The sequence below is a fragment of the Macaca fascicularis genome, chromosome 2, assembly GCF_037993035.2.
Source record: "Macaca fascicularis isolate 582-1 chromosome 2, T2T-MFA8v1.1".
NCBI classification, from domain to species: domain Eukaryota; kingdom Metazoa; phylum Chordata; class Mammalia; order Primates; family Cercopithecidae; genus Macaca; species Macaca fascicularis.
In genome coordinates this window covers 163,141,242-163,154,152 of record NC_088376.1, presented here as the reverse complement: position 1 = coordinate 163,154,152, position 12,911 = coordinate 163,141,242, and the positions used below count along the sequence as shown (strand labels likewise).

The following is a 12,911-nucleotide window of genomic DNA, read 5'->3' as shown; positions in this document are numbered from 1 at the left end:
GCAGGAGCAACAAAAATGAAGCCCTATTCTTTTACCCAGTACTTCCCTTTCTAGGAATACGGCAAAAGAAAGTAAAAAGAAAATGGAAGAAAATAATTGATTTACAAAGATATTCATTAAGGCATTATTTACCACATCAATAAATTAGAGCCAATCCAGACGTCCAATAGCAGAGAATCATAAGGTAAACTACGATACACTCACAATGAACAGAATATTATGTACTCATTAAAATTACATTTTCCAAGAATATTTAATGGTTTAGGAAAATATTCATGACACAAGATTACATAAAAAGGCAGAGTATATAGCTACAAATTGCTATATATTGTGATTCCAATTTTGAAAACAAATGCTACACAAACACACCAAAAAGTAAACAGGAGTTTTCTCTAGATAGTGAGAATACAGGCAAATTTTTATTTTCTTTTTTGTATCTCTCTGTAATTTCCAAATTATCTACACTGAGCATATAAAATGTTTTAAAGATAAATTTGCTTGAAGTTCTAAAAAGATATTCAAAGATATTCTCTCCAAAGAAGTATTACTGTCACTGGGTTCTAAAAAAAAATCCAAGTATGCTTACAGAACACTTCGAGCTAAAAAATCAGCAACTATTTCTTGAATAATTTATCCTTAGTTCTAAAATTGAGTGTAATCAGCAAAGAGATGAATTGAGTGCCTCATTCATAGTCAACGTTTATTCTTCAATTAGGCATTGTTATATTCAGTACACAAAAGAGTGACAAGAGAATAAGTTGGCTAGAGCACGACTTACTGGGATGTATGTTTAAAAGATTTCGTAAAAGGCTGTATGTTTATTTAGACTCAACTTTAACTACTTAATTAACTACTATGTGACTGTCCATTTAAATAACAATTAATGAGGTATTATTACTATTTAATAGATAAAAGAAACGAGGAGACCAGCCTGGAGCCTCATCATACCATAACTAGAACCTGCTGAGGCAGATTTACCTCATGAGAAACTTGGCCCTTACCCAACAAACTATTTGAAACTTTCCAGACTATGCCACTAAGGCCATAGATCCGTCTAGCCTACAAGAGATTAAAAGGCCTAAATCTATCAACACCTCATATCCTTGTTTACCTAAGTCTCCACCAGAAATACTAGCCTCTCTCATTTGCTGTTAACTGTCACGCCCCTACTACTCCACACATCCCTCTCATCTGAATCAACTCCTCAACTCTACCTCTTCTGTGATCAGCAAACTCCACTTTCTAGCCTTATGGAAAACATAACTCCCCCAAATATGCTACTTTAATAAATCCCACAGAGGCTGATGTTATTCAGTTCCTCCACACGTCTCAAAACCATGTCCTTGCAGGCCATGGTGGGGCAGAGGTTGGGAAGATGGCATGGTGAGGCTGGGCAGAGACAGGCTGGGGCAGCGACCAGACATGGTCTCCGCCAGTGAGCAGCCGCAGCTGCAAGGAACTCACTATGGCCCTGCCTCCGCCACGGCTGCTCAGACACAGGTTTGACTTCTTCAGCAAAAAGGTAGATTCAGAAAAGCACCCAGGAAAGCTGAGCCTCAAAGATCAGACATAGGCACAAGTGTTGAAGCATACAAGAGAAGTGCTTTGATTCCTCCTGTGGAAGAAACAGCCTTTTATCCTTCTCTGTATCCTATAGGGACTCTCATAAAACCTTTATTTTTTACTGTTGGGTTTACAGGTTGTGCATTTGGATCAGCTGCTATTTGGCAATATGAATCACCAAAATTCAGGGTCCAGAGTTATTTTGATGATATAAAAGTTGATGGTTGGGATAGCATAAGACCACAAAAAGGAGACTTCAGAAAGAAGAATAACAAGTGGTGGAGTCACCTAAGCGATGGCCAGTAAACTGTGACAGATTATCACAGGTGCAAACGAATGTCGTTGTATTCTGTTGATAGAGAGTACCATCTCTGCAGCGGACAGTGATCAGATATTTCACATCTAATCCAGCCTCAAAAGTTCTTTCTTTTCCAGTGTTGCTGTCAACATTCAGTTATTTCTCCTTATTTCACACGGCAGCAAATATCTATGTTTTGTGGAGCTTCGCCTCCAGCACAGTGAACATTCTGGGTCAAGAGCAGTGTTATTATCTGCAGGTGTTATTTCCAATTGTATCAGTTATGTGTGTAAAGTTGCCACAGGAAGATAGGGACCATCACTTGGTGCATCTGGCACCATCATGATGGTCCTTGCAGCTGTCTGCACTAAGATCCCAGAAGGGAGGCTTGCCATTATTTCCCTTCAGATGTTCACATTCACAGCAGCGAATGCCTTAAAAGTCATTATGGCCATGGATACAGCAGGAATGATCACGGGATGGAAATGTTTTGATCATGCGGTGCATCCTGGGGAACTCTCCTTGGAATATGGTATGTTACTTATGGTCATAAACTGTTGTGGAAGAACAGGGAGCCTCTAGTAAAAATCTAGCATGAAATGAGGATGGATGGCCCCCAGAAAAGGAGGTGGCTCTAAGTAAAACTGGGATTGGACAGTATAGGTGCATCTGGTCCGTGACGCCTGAGAACCATAGGAGCACATTGGCCCTAGAGTGACCACAGCTATGCTCTGGCTTGAAAGACATCAGCATCTGGCCTCCCAGTGTTTTCAGCTGTGTCCCCCAGTCTGTCTTTTAGAAGGTGAATTATGACAAAGTTGTGAAAAAAAGGTTTATATCTAGTTGGGAAAAAAAATCACATCCTCCTTATTCCCTATTGCCATTTCAGAACCATTATACTTTCTCGGTCATCCAAAAAAACTCTGCTCACTTGAGGTCCTCCTAGGCTAGTTCCTTCCCTATCAGCTTCTAAATGTTGGGGTTCTTCTAGGCTTGGTCCTAGACTCCCAATTCTCTATCTTCTGTCTCCATACTCTCCCCAGATTAGCTTATGCATTCCCAGATCTTTAAATACATGGTATTTATCCAAATTGTTACCATTTGAGAGCTGTTGGTTCTCATATGTATTTCTGTAGACCTGACTACCCTTTCAACCTTTAGAGACTCCTATATTCAACTTCCCACTTTGGAGTTACACTTGTGTCTCATTTCCCTGATTAAAACTCCTTAAAGGCTTCAGCATCTTTTACAAAACCCTGTAAGATCTAGTTTCATTCTGATATCATGCCATTCTTCCCTTGCTCACAACCCTTCGGTCACACTAGAATTCTTTCCATTTATTGAATACACAAAGCATTTTGCCACCTCAGGACTTTTTCACATAATGTTCCCTTTCCTTACAATATTCTTTTACCATCCCCATCCCTAATCCCTTCCTTTTTATCCTTTATGTCTCAGCTTAAACCTCACTTCTTCAGAGACGCCTTCTCTAGGACAATCCAATCTAAAGTAGTTTTCACCTGTTATTATATTCACAGTAACCAGTTCTTTTCCTTCAAAGCACTTAATCACAATTTTTAAATAAGTAAACACACAATCATGCCCTGACCATATTAGTCAAACTGTATCTTCTGTATGAATCAAAAACCAGTGAACAAATGTACTTACTCACAACCACACAGCTAACGAATGGAAAAATCAAGATCTGCCCAATCTAAATCCAGTGTTCAATACACTATAAAAACTTTTCCTAACAAACTCTGTTCAATACACTATAACTGTTCCCAACAAACTCATCTATTATTGTCTCAAACATAATGTAACTAGACCTAATAAGTCTTATTGTAAAAGAGTATGTTAAAATTCAAAGATATTGCACAATGTAAAAATTACACGGACCAAAGTGCTAAGTATTCAATGGTAGGTCTGGAATTTCAAAAAAGGTATAAAATAATTTTTATATCAACACTTCTTGAAATATTTCTAAAACACATTATTATCTGAGTAAGATGCAAACTAATTTAGCAGATAGCATTTCAAATTTTCATTAATAAAATAGTTGTATGGAATGAAACACAGAAATCTCTAGAAAAAACAATAATTACATTCCTAAATTAGCCCACCAAAACCCCTTTAATACTGGTTAATAGGCTTTAGAACTAATAATACAAACTTGAATCTGGGTCCAGGAAGCAAGGCCATGGAAAGAAGGCCCGTGAAAGAAGGCTGAGGATAAGAAAGGAGGGTAAGAACTCATTCTCAAGTCCTTGGGTAGCCAGGACTCTGCTACTTCCTAAGCCTTTTTTCCCATGGCCCACCTCATGTATTCAACAAGGAAGTAGAGGGACAGAGGGTGAAATAGGAAAAGAGAAGGAGAAAACATTTAACAAGCAGCACAGTGTTAGGCATGTGACATACCGATTTTACTTACTCCCACCAATCCCACAATGCAGTTACCATCATCCTCTGTTTCACCGGGAATATTTAAATCTAAGCCTATACTCTTTCCACTACTTCTTAAGCAACCAGCCCTAAGTAAGTACATACTTAGCTCTTTAATGCACTGTCCATGAGGAGATAAGACATATCTGCAGTTTTTGCTAGTTTTTTAAATAAACAGTAAGAGCTCAAATATTTGTTGGATAAATGACTGAAATCAGTAAATGAATGAATGAGCAAAATAACTCAATTTTTGTGACTTTTCCTAATCATTTCAGACTACAGTGATTACTCCTCCCTCTGGATTAACACTTAATGTCTCTATTTATGTTGCCCTAGTCACTACATGAAGCTACTGAACACTTAAAAGTAGCAAAGTTTGAATCAAAACATTCTGAAATGCATAACAGATTTTAAGGACTACATATTGAAATGTTAATATTTTTATATATTGGGGTAAATAAAATATATTATTAAAATTAACTTCAGGCTGGGCGCAGTGGCTCACACCTGTAATCCCAACACTTTGGGAGGCCGAGGCAGATGGATCACAAGGTTAGGAGTTCAATACCAGCCTAGCCAATATGGTGAAACCTCATCTCTACTAAAAATACAAAAATTAGCCAAGTGTAGTGGCAGGCACCTGTAGTCCTAGCTACTCGGGAGGCCAAGGCAGAAGAATCACTTGAACCCGGGAGGCAGAGGTTGTAGTGAGCTGAGATCGCGCCACTACACTCCAGCCTGGGCAACAGAGTGAGACTCCATCTCAAAAAAATAAATAAATAAAAAGCAATTTAATTTCATCCATTTCTTTTAAGTTTTTATAAAGTGGCTATTAGAAGCCAGGAGAGGTGGCATGTTCCTGTAGTCCCAGCTACTCAGAAGACTGAGGCAGAAGGATCACTGGCGCCTGAGAGTTCAAGTCCAGTCTGGATAAAATAGTGAAATCCCTTCTTTAAAAAATAAAAACGTGGCTATTAGAAAAATTTAATTATATATGTGGCTTGCAATATACTTTATGAACAGCTTGGCAGCATATATATTTGTACTTCATAACATCTCATGTTAAATATTCAAATATGTACACATTTCATAGGGTTCCTTATCCTCATAATAATTGAATGTATTTTAAAGTAGCTTCATTAAGTTATGATTCACATAACATACAATTCACCCACTTAAAGTGCACACTTAACGATTTTTAGTACTTTCACAGGCTTGTGCAACCATCACCCCAATCAATTTCATTACCCCAAAAAGAAACACTGTACCTCTTAGGTGTCATCCCCCAATCCTTCCATTCCAGCCCTAAGGAAACAGTAATCTACTTTCTGTCTACAGATTTGCCTATTCTGGACATTTATATAGGTGGAATCGTGTAACACTTGGTCTTTTATGCTTGGTTTCTTTTACTTAGAATGTTTTCCAGGTTCATCCATGTTGTAGTATGCTTTGGTCCATTTCTTTTGGTTCCTCAGTAATATTCCATTTATGGAAATCCCATATTTGATTTCTCTATTCATCAATTGATAAATGTTTGGGTTGTTTCTACTTTTAGTTATTATGAATAATGCTATGAACATGTGTATATATGAACATATGGGTATATATAACTCGGCATGGAATTGCTAGATTATATGGTAACTCTATGTGTGTATTTTAAGAACTACCAGATTGTTTTCCAAAGCAGTTGTACCATTTTACATTCCCACAGCAGTGTATGAGGGCTCCAATTTTTCCATATCCTAACAAACATTGGTTATAATCTGACTTTTTTATTCTAGCCATCCTAATGAGTCTGAAGTGGTATCTCATGGTTTTGATTTTTATTTCCATAATGACTAATGATGTTGAGCATCTTTTTATGCACTGATACGGTTTTGCTCTGTGTCCCCACCCAAATCTCATCTCATATTGTAATCCTCATGAATTGGAGGAGGGGCCTGGTGGGAGTTGACTGAATCATGGGGACAGACTTCCCTCTTGCTGTTCTTGTGATAGTGAGTTCTCACGAGATCTAGTTGTTTGAAAGTGTATGGCACTTCTCCCCTCATGCTCTCTCTTTCTCTCTCCTGCTCCACCACGGTAAGACAAGCTTGCTTCCTCTTTCACTTTCCACCATGATTTTAAGTTTCCTGAGGCCTCCCACCTACGCTCCCTATACAGCCTTTGGAACTGTGAGTCAATTAAACCTCTTTTCTTCATAAATTACCCAGTCTCAGGTAGTTCTTTATAGCAGTGTGAGAATAGACTAATACATACACTTACTAGTCATTATGTATATCTTCCTTGTAGAATTAGATATACATAAGTTCTATCTATTAAGAACCTGTGCCAAATTTTTAATTGGACTTTTTTTTTATTATTGAACTGTAAGAGTTCTTCTTGTATTCTGGACACAAGTCCTTTATCAGATATAATTTGCAAGCATTTTCCCTTTCTGTGTTTTCTCTTTCTTGATGGTGTTTTGAAGCACAAATGGTTTTATTTTTTATAATGTTCAATGCATCAATTTTTTCTTTTGTTGCTCGTGTGCTTGGTACCATATCTAAGAAGCCATTGCCTATCCAAGGTCAGAAAAACTTAATCCTATGTTTTCTCCTAGGAGTTTTAGCTCCTAGTTGCTTTAGCTCTAGCATTTAGGTCTTTAATCCATTTTGACATAATTTTTGTAGATGGTGTGAGGCAGGAGTTAAACTTCATTCTTTTGCATGCAAATATCTAGCTGTCTAAGACCATTTGTGGGGGGAAAAAATTCTTTCACCATTTAATTATCTTGGTATCCTTGTCAAAACCAACTGACCTTAAAGGTAGGGGCTTATTTTTAGACTAACAATCGTACTCCATGACTCTATATCCAAGCGCCACACTGTCTTGATTGATGTAAATTTTAAAATTGAGAAATGTGAGTCCTCTAACTTTATTTTTCAATTTTTGAGGGGCTATTCAGAGTCTGTTATGAGTTTAACTGGGTACTCCAAAAAAGATATGTTAAAGTCCTAACCACAAGTACCTCAGAATGTGACCTTATTTAGAAATAGGGTCTTCACAAAGGTAATCAAATTAAAATGAGGGCCGGGAGAGGTGGAGGTCACTCATGCCTGTAATCCCAGCACACTGGGGAGGCCGAGGAGGGCAGATCGCTTGAGGTCAGGAGTTCATGACCAGCCTGACCAACATGGCAAAACCTCATCTCTACTAAAAATACAAAAAATGAGCCAGGCGTGGTGGCAGGCACCTGTAATCCCAGCTACTCGGGTGGCTAAGGCGGGAGAATTGCTTGAACCCAGGAGGCAGAAGTTGCAGTGAACCGAGATCATGCCACTGTACTCCAGCCTGGGCAAAAGAGTGAGACTCCATGTCAAAAAAAAAAAAAAATTAAAATGAGGTCATTCAATTGGCCCTAATCCAATATGACTGGTGTCCTCACAAAAAGAATTTTGGACACACAGACAAACATACAAGAGAGAAAATATTATGAAGACACGCAGGTAGAGGAAATCTAAGTGACTTTAGTGATCTACAAGCCAAGAAATGCCAGGGATTGCTAGCAAATGCTAGAAGCAGCAAACGGGGATAAGTCCCTAGAGCAGTCAGAGCCAACACCTTGATTTTGGACCTCCCACTTCTAAACTGAGAGAAAAATTTCAGTTGTTTTAAGCCACCTAGTTTTCGTACTTTCTTACTGCAACCCTCAGAAACTAATACAGGATCCCTTGTATTTCCATATGAATTTTAGGATCAGTTTATCAATTTCTGCAAAGGGCAACTGGAATTTTGCCTTCTGCAAAAGGCAACTGGAATTCTGATAAACCTTTGGATCTGTAGATCAACTAGGAGAGCACTATTATTTAAACAATATTAAGTCTTCCAATTCATGAACATAGGATGTCCATCCTTTTTTTAGGTATTCGTTAATTTATTTCAACAATGTTTTGTAATTTCCAGATTATACGTTTTGTACTTATGTTAAACGTATTCATAAGTATTTTGTTCCTTTAGATGGCATTATAAGTGGAACTGTTTCCTTAATTTCAGTTTCAGTTTGCTCATTTCTACTGCAGAGAAACAGTTGATTTTTATACATCGATCCTACATAAAATGAGTTCAACTTTGCTGAACTCATTTATTAACTCTAATAGATTTTTAGCAAATTTCTTAGGATGTTTCCATAAATATCTGCAAATAGAGACAGCTATACTTCTTCCTTATCACTCTGATGCCTTTTACTTCTTTCCCTGCCTAATTGCTCTGGTTAGAAACTCTAGTACAATGCTAAAAAAAAAATAAAAAAGTGGGAGCAGAGGACATTCTCATATTGCTCCTAATATTATGTAGAAAGCATCCAATATTTTGCCATTAACTATGTATTAGCTCTGGGTTCTTTCATGGATGTTATCAGATGGAGCAAGTTTCCTTCTATTCCTAGTTTATTAGTTTTATCATGAATAGAATGTACTTTTTAACATATCTATAGTCTACATAATGTATAGCTCACTAGTACTCTCTACTGTGCTAAATGATTAAAACTGGTATGAAGTACAACTTACCAAAGAAAGTCCTGGATTTTTTTATGTAACAGAAAAACATAAATACTACTTTATTAGGATAATTCAGAAGATATCCTCATTAAGAATATTTATGTTGTTAAACTAATTCTGATCACCAGTTTTGTTGTTGCTGTTTTGTTTTTAACACCCCCAGAGTATCACCAATTAAAGTATCTAAGAGAAAGGGGTACCATGACTAACTTACTACTAAATGACTCAGAGACAAAAATTTAATTTAAAAAGCAAATCTGGCTGGGCGGTGGCTCATGCCTGTAATCCCAGCACTTTGGGAAGCCAAGGTGAGCAGATCACTTGAGGTCAGGAGTTCAAGACCAGCCGGGCCAACATAGCAAAAACCCATATCTACTAAAAATACAAAAATTCGGTGGGCATGGTGGTAGGCGCCTGGCATCCAAGCTACTCAGGGGGCTGAGGCAGGAGAACTGCTCGAACCCGGGAGGCAGAGGTTGCGGTGAGCCAAGATCACGCCACTGCACTCCAGCCTGGGCGACAGAGTAAGACTCCATCGCAGGAAAAAAAAAAAAAAAAAAAAAAGCAGATCTACGCCATCTAGCGGTTTTAGGAAAAAAGCTTGGATACACAGAGATCAAAATATTACGCTACAATAAAGTTTTAGAATCAATGTCAGACAAATTTACAAGTTCCCAAACACAAAAATAAAAGTAATGTCAACACTTGTTAAAAAAACAAAACCTAACACTCAAATTTGTTTTAACTGACAAAACCCAAAGTTTGTGATAACTCAGAATAGCAGTTCCTATCAGTGCATTAAACAATTATCATCCCAATATCTTGTTTTATAACACAAACAAAGAAAAATGCTGAATATAGTGAAGTATAGAAATACTCCTTATTCACTAGCAATTACTTGAAACAAACAAAAAAATTGCTTTGCTTTTACTCAGGGTATTGCCCTAAAGGACCCTTGTTTCTCCTACTGGCCTTCCAGTTCTAACTTTAAAAACAGATATGAATTTCGTTATTATATTGTAAATGGTCCCTCTATCCACTCCAGAAGAAAGAATCAAACGGCAAGATAAAATAAAGCAATAATTTAAAAGTAATAGGTTATCCAATTATCCAAATTGCTTAATTTCTCAGGCAATTAAGAAACATGACCTTCTCCATCCAGAAATGGTGACAGACTGAAAAACTGAAGACACATTATCCTAAAGAACTTGTATTCTTATTGGAGAGATAACTCAAAATCTAAAATATGCAACAATCCTAAATATATTAAGCAAGCAGGTGCGTGTAATACGTCATATGCAAAGGTAGGAAATATGTTTTATAAAGTGAACTCCAGACTGGGTGACAGGAGAGACCCTATCTCAAAAACACAAATAAATAAAAAATTTTTTAAAGCACTACAGTTCTTTTGCACCATCTTACACATCAAACCTTTAGTCTTGAGGTATTTAATGGTATTTAGTGGTTTTAGAAAATACTGAGCATATAAGCATGCATTTAGAATTCCATTTTCTACATTGTATGCTCTTCATGATGGTTATTCTGGGTCAGTCATTAAACTCCCTTATGTAAATCTGCTTCTGCCAGATGGCATCAATAACTACAGAAACAGTCCATAGGTTAACACTATTATATTTTCCTGTAATACACTATAGAGAATAATAGGAACTGATGAATTAAAAATACATAAAACATCTAAAGAAGTCTTTATTACTAATAACCTTCCATAGCTATAACATATGCAAGATACTGTACTAAACAATTTATATTAAATGTTGTTCACTTAACCTAAAAATACACTTACGTACAAGGAAACTGAGGCACAGTTCAGTAACTTGTCCAATGTCACAGCAAGTAAATGGCAAATTCAGAATTTATCCCACAGCCCAGGCTCTTATTCAACATGTTACTTCCTCCTAAGCTATTTTTAAAGGCATATGAAGTCAAATTATTAATTACAACGTCAGGTTTCTTCTTCAATTTTACTTATCATAATTCACCCTCAAAACTATGCCACTGAGACCAGGCATGGTGGTTCATGCCAGTAATCCCAGTGCTTTGGGAGGCCAAGGTGGGTGGGCTGCTTGAACCCAGGAGTTCAAGACCAGCCTGGGCAACATGGTGAAACCCTGGTCCACACCTATGATACCGGCTACGTGGGAGGCTGAGATAGCAGGACTGACTGAAGTTGAGGCTACAGTCAGCTGTGATCAAGCCACTGCACTCCAGCCTAGGCAAGAGAGTGAGAGTCTGTCTCAAAAAAACATGTGCATCACTGAAAGAGGACATCAAAAAGGGATGACAGTCTTTTTCTGAAAAAAGGTACTAGAATAAGCAAACATCTACATGCAAATAAACAGACATCAACTTACACAAAAATTAACTCAAAATGCACAAAAATTCACAAAAATTAAAAAATTAGCTCAAACTGCATCATAGACCTAAAGTAAAATGCAAAACTATAAAAATTCTAAAAGAAAACAAAAATCTAAGTAACCTTTGGTTTGATGACGACTCTTTAGATACAACACCAAAAGCACAGTCCATTTAAAAAAAAAATGGAAACATGGGCTTCATTAAAATTAAAAACTTCTGGTCTCTGAAAGAAAGACACTATGAAATAGGATGAAAAGACAGGCCACAGACTGAGAGAAAATATTTGCAATACACATATCTGATAAAGGGCTAGTATCCAAAATATACGAAGAACTCCTAAAACTCAATAATAAAACAAATGAATTAAAAAGTATGCAAAAAATCTGGACTGATACCACACAAAAGAAGATATACAGGTAGCAAATAAGCATATGAAAAGATGCTCAACATCATATGTCATTAGGGAATTGTAAATTAAAACAGTGACATACCATTATACATCTACTGGAACAGAATGGCTAAAATCCCAAACACTAAAAAGCTGGTGAGGATGTGAAGCAACAGGAACTCTCACTCATCGTTTGCAGAAATGTAAAATAGTACAGCCATTCTGGAAGACCCATCAGCAGTTTCCTGCAAAGCTAAATGTAGTCTTACCACACAATCCCAGCAATCACACTCATAAATATTTATACAAATGAGGTGAAAAACTTATGTCTGTAAGATACAATGAATTTTTCTAAATTTCTCTTCAAAGGTTCAGCATGTTAACTTCCTTGTTTTTTGTTCTCAAACTCAACTTTCTTGTTCTCCATGCCTCCTTGCCTCTAGTTACTGTAAACAACATTCTCATCAGCTCTTATCAATAGCTCACATCTGTTCCCTTGGTTAAACACTCTGCACCCATTCCACCCATTAGAAACCACACATCACCCTTCGAAACCACACGTCCCACCACTGCAACTCACCTTCCCCTTCCCCTTTCTTATTTGGAAAAAATATTCACAAGTAGCCAATCAGGTCAGCTTAGATTGCGTGGTCCAACCCCAGCCCATGGAGGAGTGACACAGAGGTAGGGACTATGCATTAGAGATAAAAACCCCTTCTCTCCTTTGCTCCCTGTTTTTGCCATTGCTCCATCTGCGAGATACACCCTTCTGCAGAAGTAAATTGCCTTGCTGAGAAAACTTTTGCCTGAGTACTGGTTTCACTTTGCAGCACCGAGCATTTATCTCCAACAAATCTGGGGGCTCGTCCGGGATTCCCATTCTCCTCTGGGAAAGGGTGTCTGGTCCTCTCCCATGAAGAAGTGAGCCCCACTCCCTCATTGCAGGGGCCTCCAGGATAAAGGAATTGAGGCCCACCCAGTGTGACAAATAAACCCGGACTCTCAGCAACATGGGAAAGAAACAGGCCAGCAGCTTGGGGAAAGGAAGCTCACATACCTCGGTGACCAGGTAAGTCTGTGCACAGATCAAAGTCAGAACATTGCAGGGGCGACAAAGTATTTCCTTGCTGGTTGGGATTCTGGAGGTTAAAAGTGTGTGTAAATGATCACAAGCACTACTGCTTGCAGTGCTGGTTGTGTAAATGGTACTAAACACTACTGCTGTGCAGAGTTAGAGCATCCTATCTGCAGTTCCATGGTCACCTCATATGGCTTAGGGCGGCCCTTTGGGGATCCTGTCAGGGGT

General features: G+C 37.9%; 1 protein-coding gene and 1 pseudogene across 4 annotated transcripts in view; one reads left to right on the top strand and one right to left on the bottom strand.

Moving 5' to 3' along the window:
- Positions 1-12,911, bottom strand: part of GSK3B (glycogen synthase kinase 3 beta) — a 269,831-nt gene that overhangs the window by 202,399 nt on the left and 54,521 nt on the right. The window lies entirely within an intron of this gene.
- LOC102133369 (presenilin-associated rhomboid-like protein, mitochondrial pseudogene) lies at positions 1,376-2,503 on the top strand (annotated as a pseudogene).